The sequence below is a fragment of the Pan paniscus genome, chromosome 5 (assembly GCF_029289425.2).
Source record: "Pan paniscus chromosome 5, NHGRI_mPanPan1-v2.0_pri, whole genome shotgun sequence".
In the NCBI taxonomy this organism is placed as follows: domain Eukaryota; kingdom Metazoa; phylum Chordata; class Mammalia; order Primates; family Hominidae; genus Pan; species Pan paniscus.
In genome coordinates this window covers 18,790,597-18,804,266 of record NC_073254.2, presented here as the reverse complement: position 1 = coordinate 18,804,266, position 13,670 = coordinate 18,790,597, and the positions used below count along the sequence as shown (strand labels likewise).

At 42.3% G+C, this 13,670-nt stretch overlaps 1 long non-coding RNA gene across 1 annotated transcript; it reads right to left on the bottom strand.

Annotated features, from left to right (window-relative positions):
• Positions 1-921: 921 nt before the first annotated feature.
• LOC134730568 (uncharacterized) lies at positions 922-6,787 on the bottom strand. The gene is made up of 2 exons (XR_010112372.1): positions 6,396-6,787; positions 922-2,834 (listed from the first exon to the last, which is right to left on the bottom strand). It is a non-coding gene; the product is annotated as an uncharacterized LOC134730568 (long non-coding RNA).
• Positions 6,788-13,670: the final 6,883 nt, after the last annotated feature.

Here is a 13,670-nt window from a genome sequence, read left to right as displayed (position 1 = left end):
GTTTCTATGGGATTTTGCAAGACACAGAGGAGGGGGGTGGTGAGTATTCAGAAGAAGGGGAGGAAATGCAAGGTAGGGTAATAGGAAGGTATTTATGGGATATACCAGTGAGGAGAAAACAAGGATGAACCTCAGGAGCATGAATATGCACCCAATAGGCAACAGCAAGTGAATCAAACAGGAGTACCAAGCAACTGAGCACATTAGGGAAGCTGGTCACTGGGATGATTATAGGATTCCTGTTTCCTCCGATGACTTCGGCAGGGGGAAAGGTGACGTATCCAACACTCAGGTTGCCTGCAGAGGCAAGGATTGGGATTGCTGTACCTAGGCATTATCTTCCCACGAGTAGGAAGAACTGGAAAGCAGAGTTGAGAAAGAAAGGAAAAGGAAGAAGTACAGCATGGTGTAAAAAGAGGGGATTACAGAGAGTCCAGCAAGGCAGTGAGTCCCATCGCGTGTCTAAATAGTGGAATATATGGAACTACCCCAGAGTGGCATAAGACACCCAGGAGGCATAAGATTCTCAAAGCTATGATAATTAAAATAATTGCAAAGTAAACATAAGGACTAGGCATGTTAGCTCAAGATAAGAAAGAGGTTATACAGGCCTGCTCTGGTATCTTGGGAGAAAGCAGTCTACCTCAGATGTTGTCTTCTTCTTGTCCTGGTGGCTGTAGTTTGATTAACTTGAGCTCGACATCAGTGACCAGTTGGGCGGTTGACTTGGTAGAAGGATCAAGAGCCTTCTTTTTAAATGAGAAATATGGATCCATGACTCAATGCTCTGTCATTTAGCAGCACATAGATTGGTTAAAAGTACCTGATAGGGTCCCCTTCCCATGAGGATGGAGGGAATTCTTAACTTGGTGTCTTTTCCATGAATTTCCTTGACAAAGCAGCAAATTTTTAGGCTGTAACTGATTATAAATAGCTTTTTTAGAAGAATAAAAGTAAAACCATAATTGTCAGTGGATTACATAAGACTTAGAATGGCCATAGTTAAAGATGCAATTGAGAAAGAAATTTGATTAATTCTGTGACATACAAGTTAATAATAATCAAAATTATGACTGATGGTACATATCATAACAGATCAGAATCTTAGGAATCACATATAATTTTGGAACATATATGAATAATGCATTATACAAATATAACTTAAAAGAAATTAAACACTATTTCTTGTTTGATAATGCTTCCCACATGACTTGCCCAATAAGCCTAATCATTTAATATCTCTACAAGATGAAAAATACATTATTTGATGCTCTCCAGGGACCCTACTGGCAAATCCTAAAGTTAATTTTAGATCAAAAATACTTAATTTAGAATCTTGTTCCTGAGGAAAACCTACCAAATATGTAAAACGGTTCAAAATACTTGATCAAAACAGAATCACAGGTCACTACTAAATAGTAGTTATTCATTTAACCAGAGTGATAATAAAAAGACTTAAAAAGCAATAAAGAATGTTACATGGATATAAAAACTCTAACCTTTTAAAGCTCAGTTTTCTTTTTCTTTTTTTTTTTTTTTTTTCGAGACGGAGTTTCAGAGTTTCATTCTTGTAGCCCAGGCTGGAGTGCAATGGCATGATCTCGGCTCACTGCAACCTCCGCCTCCCAGGTTCAAGCTATTCTCCTGCTGAGCTCAGCCTGCCAGATAGCTGGAACTACAGGCACACGCCACCATGCCCAGCTAATTTTTGTATTTTCAGTAGAGATGGGGTTTTGCCGTATTGGCCAGGCTGGTCTTGAACTCCTGACCTCAGGTGATCCACCCACCTTGGCCTCCTAAAGTGCTGGGATTACAGGCGTGACCCACCATGCCTGGCCAGTTTTCCTTTTTTTTAGAGACAGGGTCTCGATCTGTCACCCAGGCTGGAGTACAGTGGTGTGTTCACTGCAGCCTCAAACTCCTAGGCTGAAGTGATCCTCCTGCCTCAGCCTCCCAAGTAGCTATTAGTTTTCCTAAGTAACCAAAAATTCAATAAAGATAACATGAAACATAAGAAATTATCTTAGTAAACACAGAGTCTTTGTTTTCTAGGTCAGTTACCTAAAAGTAAAGAAAAAACCTCCTGTAGGTTTTTTAGATAAACTGAAAGTTAACCTGGTACTTGAATTTAATCAGACACAGGAAGAGTGTGTCCAGGGTTATGAATGTACTTATATTATAGAGGGATGTAAACAAGAAAACTAGTACCTTGAGCAGGGAAACTCATGGCTTTTAGTGACAGCATGGGAAGTTTCCTGGTTACATGGAACAACTCAAACACATCAAGAAAACCCAACAATACAGAATCAAGTTACACTGAAGGTAACATTGTTTCTCTAGACCTTCAAGGTAAACGTTTCAGCATCAGGCCACAGCAGCAGTTAGAACTGGAGAAAAAAGTTACAGTAGCTGAAGAAAAGGTTGAAGAAAAAAGATATTACCCGAGCCAAGCAAAAAGATAGACCTTTTCAAGGTTAGAAAGAAGAGCTGCATTTCTTTTTTTTTTTTTTTTTTTTTTTTTTTTTTTGAGACGGAGTCTTGCTCTGTCGCCCAGGCTGGAGTGCAATGACGCGATCTCGCCTCACTGCAACCTCCACCTCTCAGGTTCAAGCGATTCTCCTTCCTCAGCCTGCTCAGTAGCTGGGATTACAGGCGCCCACCACCACACCCAGCTAGTTTTTGTATTTTTAGTAGAGGCGGGGTTTCACTGTGTTGGCCAGGCTGGTCTCGAACTCCTGACCTCAGGTGATTGGCCTGCTTCAGTCTCCCAAAGTGCTGGGATTACAGGTGTGAGCCACTGCATCCAGCCGAAGAGCTGCATTTCTAACCTGAAACTAGAGAAGTTAGATAGATCTCAGGAAGAAATGTGGCAGAAATAGAAACTGTTGTAGTTCAGAGGGTGGCTGTTAAAAAACAGATTTCAGAATTAAAAATCAAAACCTCTTGCAATTTTTTTTTTTTTTTTTGAGATGGGGTCTTGCTCTGTCGCCCACGCTGGAGTGCAGTGGCGTGATCTCGGCTCACTGCAACCTGCGCCTCCTGGGTTCAAGCAATTCTCCTGCCTCAGCCTCCTGGTAGCTGGGATTACAGGTGCACACCACCATGCCCAGCTAATTTTTGTATTTTTGGTAGAGACAGGGTTTCACCACGTTGGTCAGGCTGGTCTAGAACTCCTGACCTCATGATCTGCCCTCCTTGGCCTCCCAAAGTGCTGGGATTACAGGCGTGAGCCACAGCTCCTGGCCTTAATGTATTCATTCTTAACAATTTGGAAAATTCCATGAGACGTTAGACAATTCTAGCCATCATCTCGAGTTAAATTTTCTATTAACCATTTCTACATTACTTGTCTGTTAGGCACATATCATGAAAGCAAGAATCTTAACGTTAAATACATGCATATTTTGCTGATAACTCAGAAGATCTTGTTACTTTTATTAAACAAACAGTACTAAACTAGTGTTAGTTGCCAAAAGTTGACTAAAGTCACATGAACTTGAAAAGCATTTGGGCTTATTTACTTAATTTATGAATACTCACATTTATTTAAAAGTCAATTTGGGGCCAGGCGCAGTAGCTCAACAAAAACAAACGAACAAACGAAGTCAACTTGGTATTATGTAGACAACATAAGAACAGACATGCACACACTTGTATACATAAAAATATATACAGACACAAATAAAGATTGTATGGCTTTAATTTTAAAATTTTAGCCATGTGTCAGGTGTAACTTACTTGTTTAAATAGACGGTTGGATTCTAACTGTGTCTCTGTAAATGGAACAGGTTAAAATTTATGTCTCACATGACCAAAGCCCTTACTGAGTTTTAGAGAAAACAGGGTAGCAATTTACGTGTCAAATAACTGAGAGAACCTAAGCTTTGTCAAGAAGGAGTTTGAGTGTGTTACAGGAGGATTACAATGGGTGCCAAGATAACCTAAAATTATAGGAATTTATCACAGGATTTTATGAGGAAAAATAAAGATGAGCCTAGACAAAGTTTAGAAATCTTTTCAAAATAATCAGCTGAAGGCCAAAAAAAAAATCATATCCTGGAGACCAATTTAGTTATGTGATTTCTAACTTAGTCTCCATTTTCTAACTGTACTGCTGAGCTCAGGGCTGCCAACTCAAGCATTAGCCCCCCACTTCAAGAGAAGGAAATAGGGGCTTGATAGGTCTCTAAGGAGTTCCTTTCCAGGAGGTGCATTGTATGGGAGCCGATGGAACACATGAAAATCAATGATTGTCAGTCAGGACCCCCCAGTTGGAGGGATAGAGATTTAGGAACCATCACAGGTTGGTCGGCTCCTGCAACCATCCAGATGAGTTCAGAACTCTGGCAGGGACACTCCAGAGTATCAGGGTTAAGGACAGAGTGGCTCAATGTCAACTAGAGCTCTATTCCCAGAATGTCCCTGGATCATCCCTTGTCCTGCTTGAGGGTAGAGGGCCAGGGACTTTATCAAGATTTAATTGCAGCCATCATTTGTATTTGGGGCAATCCTTTTTAAAATGTCTGGAACATCTTCTGAAAACACACTTTTTTTTTAAATTTTGGTTTTGAAGAATGGGCATGTTTGAGGTGTCCCTTGCTAATTGTTGTAACTGAAGGACCATTAACTTAGCAGCCTTCTCTTGACAGTCTAATGCTCAAGTAGCCCTAGATTCTTTATTCTTTTCTAAAGTTATGGATAATGAATTGGCCAAAGAGGCTATTTCATAAGGTTACTTTACAGCCCAGTTAAGGTCAAGCTGTTTTACCAGGGTAGTGAGAGCTTCAGAAAGACCAGCCACAAAAAAAAAAAAAAAAAAAAAAAAAAAAAAAAAAAAAAAAAAATGGAATTAAATAAATGGAATGTTTCATCATTTAAATATTTGATCTCCAAATTTTGTTGGAAAGTCTGTTCAAATTTATCAAAATAATCAAGAATGGTCTCATCCTTTTTTTGTGTAAACAGTGTATGGCTTTTCAGTTTATCTGATGGGGAAAAAATAGGGGAATGGCTTTTAGTAATTTGGTATCCTGTTTCTGTGCCTTATCAAATCCCTGGGCACCAGTCTGCTTAAAGTCCTCAAAGAATCTTTCCCATTCAGCAGCTAACAGCTGATCAAGATTGATAAGCCCTGATGATTAGGCTACAATGTTACTCAAATTCAAGGAAGTTAGTCTTCAAGGGACTAGGGAAATGTTTTACTAGGGCCAAAAGTTCTGACATGGACTAAGGAGCGTGGAATTTGCCAATTTCTACTCCCCATTATTTGGGCCTTAAAAGGGGCTGAGTCTGGAGGAAGTGGAAATGTCAGAAGAGAAAAAGAGGAATTCAGAAAGCGTGAAAGAGGAAGGAGGGAGTGAAAGGTAAAGTAGAGGCCTTGGAAAAGATGCAGCAGACAGGCAAGGTGACAGGAGAGGTGAGCTAGCAGAAGAAGGGTCTTAGAGACGTTTTTCTGCAGCTTTAGTTTCAGTCTCCCAAGTGCTAATCTCTTTTTAATTCATTAAGATGTTTGCCTAATTTGGAATTGCTTTCTTTAAGGGAAGCATAGTAGCTCTTGATTTTATTCGAAACTCTAAAAGTACCAACTGCAAAAGGCTTTTCATTATCTCTGGGAAGTTCAGTGTTTTCTTTGTTCTAATTGTGAGCACAGATAGGCAAGTTTAAGAATTTCAAAAGATCCCCATCTTGGCCAACAAAGTTTTTAGATCATCCCAGGTAATTTTTGTCCAGAGACCTAGCCAATTACAACTCTCTGGACCATAATTTTTGCTCATAAAGCCAGTTGGAGTGCCAGAGGGCAGCTGATCATCAGGGAAACACAGAAATCACGGGTTACCCATTGCACTAACCTGATGAGGGCATCCCTCTAGTGCACCTTAGAGTGTCCTCACAAAACCTGATGGAACAGCTGGGTCTGCAACCTTATGAAGAGGCTACCTCTGCAAACCAGATGGAGAGGCCCCCCTTCCTGGGGAGGTCTCTTTCAGGGTCCAGATCAAGAGGACTGGCTGAGGAGGTTAAATAAAGGCTCTGAGGCTTAGATCAAAAGCGTGGGAGAAGTGCGTGGTGGTTCACACCTGTAATCCCAGCACTTTGGGAGGCCAAGGCAGGTGGATCACCTGAGGTCAGGAGTTTGAGACCAGCCTGACCAACATGGCAAATCCCCGTCTCTACTAAAACTACAAAAGTTAGCTGGGCATGGTGGCACATGCCTGTAATCCCAGCTACTTTAGAGGCTGAGGCACAAGAATCACTGGAACCTAGGAGGGAGAGGTTGCAGTGAGCCGAGATCATGCCACTGCACTCCAGCCTGGGCAACAAGAGTGAAACTCCATCTCAAAAAAAAAAAAAAAAAAAAAAAAAGGCGTGGGAGGTCTGAATTCAAGAGGGCTTACCTGAGGCTTCCTGGCGTCTCTGAGAAGACAACTGAACTCAAAGGACCCTTGCAGATCCCAATGTGTTGGTTCAGGACAGCATCAGGAGAAGAATCAGTGTTGCTTGAATTCCACTTCTGATTCCAAAGAATGTGAACAAAACTTCTCTGAAAAGGAATGTAGAGGAAAGAGACTTTATTCCCGTAAAAGTTTTCATACCAAAGAGACACAGCTTTCATGTAAAGTGAAGGTGCAGTCCAGAGAACAATGGGAAATTTGACTTTTATAGAGGAAGTTCCAACCCAGGTTCTCACTAAAGTCCACATATACACATGAAACATTTAAATGTGCTTAGTTATGATTGTTTGACGTTTACTGAGCTCTGGTTGGTTAATGTAGGTCACAGCCTATTGGTTGGTTCAGGCAACAAAAATAGGAACAGGCAACTATGAAAGTCCCAAAGTTATGCAGACATGCAGGTTTTCATGGAACTCAGAACACGTATGTGACCTCTAGTCAGCAAATGGTCACTTGGCTCTTACTGAATTTAGGCCCAGTCACCCAGTCAGGATTCATCTTGAAGGATTGGCCTTTCAAGGTTTGCAATCCGCCTTTTCATAAATGAGGAAACTGAGACTCAGAAAGATTGAGTAGTTTTGTCAATCCACCAGTGATTAATGACATAATACGGGATTGCTGTCTGTCTGTCTGGCTCTAAAGCCTGTGCTCACCACAGCCACTCTGCTTGTGTGGATTCCCATTGAAGTAAATGGCTGCCTGGATCTCTGAAAGAAGAAGCGACATTGAATGGAGGCTGTGCTGGGATTGACTGTGGATGTCTGCCATGGACAGGAATGTGGGAAGTTGGGGTGTGTGTGCTGTGTCTATGCCACGCAGTGGAAAGAGCTCTCGACAAGGACTCCAGAGAGCTTGGCTCTTGACCTGACTTTCAGTTTATGGGCTACAGGTGCCACTCATCTGTGTATCAATGGCCTCACTCACTAAACAAAAAAAAAAGAAGATGATTTCAAATTTCCATTTTGCCCTAAAATTCTATGGCTTTTATATAGCTATTTTATTTATTTATTTATTTAATGAGACAATGTCTCACTCTGTTGCCCAGGCTGTAGCACAGTGGCACATTCTGGGCTCACCGCAACCTCTTCCCCTCAGGCTCAAGCAATCCTCCTGCCTCAGCCTCCTTATTTCTATGAGTATAGGCACACACCACCGACAAAGCTAATTATTTAAGGTTTTTGTAGAGACAAGGTCTCACTATATTGGCCAGGCTGGTCTTGAACACCTGGGCTCAAGCCATCCTCCTGCCTTGGCTTCCTGGAGCGTGGGGATTACAGGCATGAGACGCATGGCTGGGCCTGTGGCTTTTATAATGAAAATAATTGAATTACTCCTCCTTTCTACTGAGAAACAATGTATAAATGTATTAAATTTACATATAGGTGCATAGCTGTACATAAAAGAAAAAGAGATTTTTATAGAAAAACAAATATTTCTATCTGAACAGGATTACCTAGAGAAGTTGCAGGATGTCTTTCTCAACAAATGTTTAAGTTTGTAAGAAAATACCTGTCTGCCTGTTAACAAGAGCCTTCTGGATGACCAGGATTCAGAATCATGTGGATGACCCGTGTTCTTGGGTAAAAGCTCTGGAGCACTCATCAATAGCCCACGAGCACTTACGAATGAACTCCACCATCATTCATTGTTCAGTTTGGGGATGAGTGAGCCTAGGTGGGAGGCCATTTGCATTCATCCAAACCAGACTGTATTCTTCATTTCACAGGGGTGCTGGAAGGATTAATAACTGTCTGGAAATGTAACATTTGTAAAGTATTTTGTAATCCTTGAAGAAAAGACACCGGATATATGTGAGATCATTGGCAGCCCTGAAATAACAGCATTGTTTTTCCCTCTCTCTTCCAGAAACCTGCCAATAAACTCTCTTTTTTATATAAATGCTGTCATCCTGCTGTGAAGAAATTTCAAAGAAAAGCCATGGGAACTTTTCCCACCCTTTCCCCCTGTGATTCACCGTTGTTCTCAAAACAACTGTTTTTATGTCTGAAACGTTCAGAGCTTGAGAACTCGAGGCAGAATTTGACTGTATCTTTCCTTTTGGAAGTTGGCACACAGGCTACTCAGCAGGCACCTTCCAGTCCAAAACTCCCCATGAGAAAAGAGCAGGCTGTTTCTTTCCTTGCCCCTCCTACACACTCTGCTCTGCCCTAAGGGCTGCTTCTCCAGACCCCATCTGGGGACAGGCGAATCCAGGCAATGCATGAGTTGAGTGGGTAAGAGCCGGAAATGGGGTTGGGAGACAGCTCTGCCCACTCAGGATCAGCCCCTTATTCAGAATGGTTAACAGCACATTCTGATGAGATTAGCCCTAATAAACATTAAAAAATACTGCAATCCCACAGTCATTAAAACAATGTGCTATTGGCATGGATCAAAGGATTATGATGTAGAACAGTCAAAACAATTTCATCAAGAAAGAACAAAGTTAGAGGACTCACTCTACCGAATTTAAAGCCTTATTATAAATATACAATAATCAAGACATTGTAGTTTTTATAGAAAGACAGACAAACTCATGACTAGAACAGAGGATCTCAGAAATAGATTAAGACATATATGGTGAGTTGACTTTGACAATAGTATCAAGGAAATTCAATGGGGAAAGAATAGTCTTTTCAACAAATGGTGCTAGAACAATGAGATAGTCATATGCAAAAGAATCAACCTTTACCTGATACCGTATGCAAAAATTAACTGGAAATGGAGCATGGACCCATTTGTACACCTAAATGTCAGAGTTAAAACTATAAAATTTCTAGAAGAAAACAGAAGAGAAAATCTTGCTGACCTTGGTCTTGGCAAACGTTTCTTAAATATGAAACAACAAGCACAAAGTATGAAACAGAAAACAAGTTTGATGTCATCAAAGCTAAAATGTTTGCCCTTCTAAAGGATATGAATATAAAAGTGAAAAAGTAAGACAGAGATTGTGAGAAAATATTTACAAAACGTATGCATCAAAAGACTTGTATCTAGATTATATAAAGAGCCCTTACAATTCAATAAGAATTCAAGTAAATCAATAAGAAAAAAATACCCAAAAAATTTGAACATACACCTCAACAAAGTAGATTGACTGATGGCAAATAAACACATTAAAAACATGATCATTATCCAAAGTCATTAGGCAAGTGCATATTAAAACTACAATAAGATGCCACTTTACTCCCACTAGAATGGATAAAAGACTAACCATACTAAGTGCTGGCAAAGACATGGGCAACTAAAGTTCTTATACACTGTTGGTGAGAATGTAAAATGGTACGACCACTTTGGAAGACAGTTTTTTCTTAAAAGATGAAGCATACACATACCATATAACCCAGCCATTCAACCCATGCACAAGTGTACATGAATGTTCATAGCAACTTTATTTATAATAACAGCCAAAACTGAAAACAACCCAAATGTTCAACAGATGGATGGATAAACACACAGCAGTATAGTATCCATAAATGAATATTACTCAACAATAAAAAGAAATAAATTATTGATACATGTAAAAATATGGTGGAATCTCAAAATCATAATGCTGAGTGAAAGAAGCCAAACAAAAGAGGCTACATGCTGTATTATTTCACTTACATAAAATTTTAGAGGCCAGGCACGGTGGCTCATGCCTGTAATCCCAGCATTTTTGAAGGCCGAGACTGGAGGGTCACTTGAGGACAGGAGTTCGAGACCAGTCTAGCCAAAATGGTAAAACCCCATCTCTACTAAAATACAAAAATTAGCCGGACGTGGTGGAACACATTTGTAGTCCCAGCTACTCAGGCAGCTGAGGCATGAGAATTGCTTGAACCTGGAAGGTTGAGGCTGCCGTGAGCCGAGATTGCGCCACTGCACTCAAGCCGGGTGACACAGTGAGATTCTGTCTCAAAAAAAAAAAAAAAAAAAAAAAAAAAATTAGAAAATGCCAACTCATCTAAAGTGATAGAAAGCTGACCAGTAGTTGCGTGGGGAGGGAAGATTTCCAGAAGGAATGAGGAAACCTTTGGGGGTAATGGATGTGTTCATTATCTTGGTTGTGGTGATGGTTTCACAGGTATTTACAGATATAAACATCACTGAATTGTACAATTTAAATATGTAGTTTATTATATGTCAATGTCATTCAGTCTTTTAAAATGCTGTCTTGATCCAGTTTTGGGGGTTTTTTTTGTTTTGTTTTGTTTTTTGTTTTTTGTTTTCTTGAGACAGCGCCAGGCTGGAGTGCAGTGGCACGATCTCGGCTCACCGCAACCTCCGCCTCCCAGGTTCAAGCAATTCTCCTGCCTCATCCTCCCAAATACCTGGGACTACAGGCATGTGCCACCACGTCGAGCTAATTTTTGTATTTTTAGGAGAGACGGGGTTTCACCATGTTGTCCAGGATGGTCTCAATGTCTTGACCTTGTGATCTGCCTGCCTCGGCCTCCCAAAGTGTTGGAATTACAGGCGTGAGCCACCACACCTGGCCCTTGATCCAGTTTTTAGGCCCTAGCTAGAGGCCTGTCATTTCCCTTTCTTGAGCAGCTAATTTAATTCCACACCCCAACCAACTCCCTTAATGGGATCTCACACTCCAGGCCACTATTCCTCTTCCCTAATTAACCCAAGGCTAAGTACCAGACAACCAAGGACAGCCCATATGCCACAGAGCCCTGAAATTATTCCAACTGGTCAATCCTAAGCGTGCCAGCACTGTCTCGCCCGTTGCTTCCTGCAGAAACCACAATAAGGGTGCTTGCTCACAGCCCCCCTCCCTCTGCCTTCTGACCCACCCCAGTGCTTCCCTCAGGCAGCCCTCCTGTACTCATACAAACCTGTAACACTTTCTGTTTCCTTTCCCATAATCTGTGTCTGGCATCATACCTCATCCAAGGTAGTTTGGTTGAAACAGTCCATTGTACTTCCATGAAGCTGCTTAAAAACAATGGTACAGTTGACTCTCCCTATCCTTGGGTTGTGCATCCGCAGGTTGTGCATCTGCAGGTTCCACCAACCTCAGATCAAAAATATTCAAAGAATAAAAATAATACAACACTAAAAAATGATGCAGGCTGGGTGTGGTGGCCCACGCCTGTAATCCCAGCAATTTGAGAGGCTGAGGCGGGCAGATCACATGAGGTCAGGAGTTCGAGACTAGCCTTGCCAAAATGCTGAAACTCTATCACTACTGAAAATACAAAAATTAGCCAGGCGTGGTGGCAGGTGCCTGCATTCCCAGCTACTCGGGAGGCTAGGGCAGGAGAATCACTTGAACCCGGGAGGCAGAGGTTGCAGTGAGCCAAAATCGCGCCATTGCACTCCAGACTGGGCGAAAAAGCAAGGCTCAGTCTCAAAAAAAAAGCAAATAGAAAACAATACTTCCATAGCATTTACATTGTATTAAGTATTATAGGTCATCTAGAGGTGAATGCAAGATAAGAGAGGATGGACACAGGTTATCCGCACATGCAACATCATTTTATATCAGGGACTCGAGCATCAGCAGATACTGCTATCCTGAAGGTCCTGGGACCAATCCCCTCTGGATACCCAGGGATGACTATAAAAAAAACAGGAATGTAAAGATGATATGAATCTACTGCCATCATTTTACAAAGGAGAAGGAAGACGAACAGAGAAAGCCATCCTCCTGCCCCTGTCATCAATTCATCAGCTGTATAAGTGGGAGAATCTTTTAACTGGAAGTGTCTGAACTTTACCGGATGAGAGGAGGAATGAGTGGGGGAAATGTAAGCTTTGGGGAATAGAAAACATCTCTTTGCAAAGAAAATGACAGCAACAAACCCCAGAACAAATAGAAGAGAACTGGTATGTGAAGAGGTGATCCAGTGGCAAACATCCGTGTATGAATAAATGGCAGTGATGACAGGTGGAGCAGCAGAATCAATACTGAGGCCAGCTAGTGGGAGCCCACACAGACAGCAAGAAGGGAGCCCAGGCAAGCCTGGCAGGGCCCATCTGACCAGAGGAGCCTTTTCCCTTAGGGAAGGCTTGGGCAGCCAGATTGTCTCAGATAATGATGGTCTTGGCAAGCAAAGGACAGCAAATGCGTGGATGTTGAGCAGGGCCACAGGTGACTTGCCACACACCCACCACAGCAGTGGAGACACAGCATGCTCTGTCTGAACCCTCCCACTCCCAGTGGCCATTCAAAACAGTCCCTTTTCTTCTTGTCCCCAACACCCTCACGGTGTCATTTCCCAGAGGCCGTCTTCTCACCTGCAGATTTTGCCCATTGACTTGTGCAGCAGCCCAGCCCTCCCTCGGGGGTGGAAGATTGCAGGGCACACAGGCCTCGGGAAAATTCTGCCCACCTGCCACACAGCACTTTTCAATGGCGGCTCACAGAGGCTGAGCAGCGCTGCTCTGTCCATCTACCCTTTCCTACCTAAACTGCGTTCGCTAGACTGTGAGACAGGCCCCGGAGGGTTCCTGCTCATTCCTCCAAAAATCAATGCTTCAAAAACCAATTTACCAAATGACCAAATTCACCAAAGGACTGAGTCATTAAAAGCCGATTTGCTGAGTTGTTGACTGGGACTCACAATTACCAATTGGGACTCAGCAGGCCAAGGCCAGGGGCTACTCACAGGGTTGGTGCCAAAGCCACAAAGTAATAAACAGAGATTTGGCCTTGGGCATTCACTCATTCATTCTCCCTGGATAACTCTGCTAAAGGCTTGTGGATTGAGTTGGCTTCTGGTCCAAGGATTTGGGGACCCTGGGTCCCCACTGTTGCTGTCTCAGCCTCTTGCCCAGGAGCAGTGTCTCCCGAATGCCTCTGATGTCATTTGTAGCAGCCCCACTGGTTTCCGGGTTGGAAGTCCAGGCTGCTCATAACCGAGGGTGAGCAGGCACAAAGCCTCCAATTGCACTCTAACCTGCAGAGATGCAGGCAGTCACCTGCTATTCTTGATAGACAAACCCAGGACACATAGAGTTATCCACTGCAGTGAAGGCAGCTTCTCCAGCTGCCTCTGGCCTTTTATGCACCTGCACCCTCTACACTCCAGTCTCAATATTGCAAGAGATAAGCCTGTCTATACTTTAAGTAATAATGTTGAAAGATGCCCTTATCTGTACTGGAAACATGTTCTATAGATTTTCTCGCGGCCTGCTTGGAACTGTCCCTTTCCCTTGGAAATTAGAAGAGATCTTGTCACTTGGAGCCATCATGTCTAGATTTCACCAATATAGAACTATCAG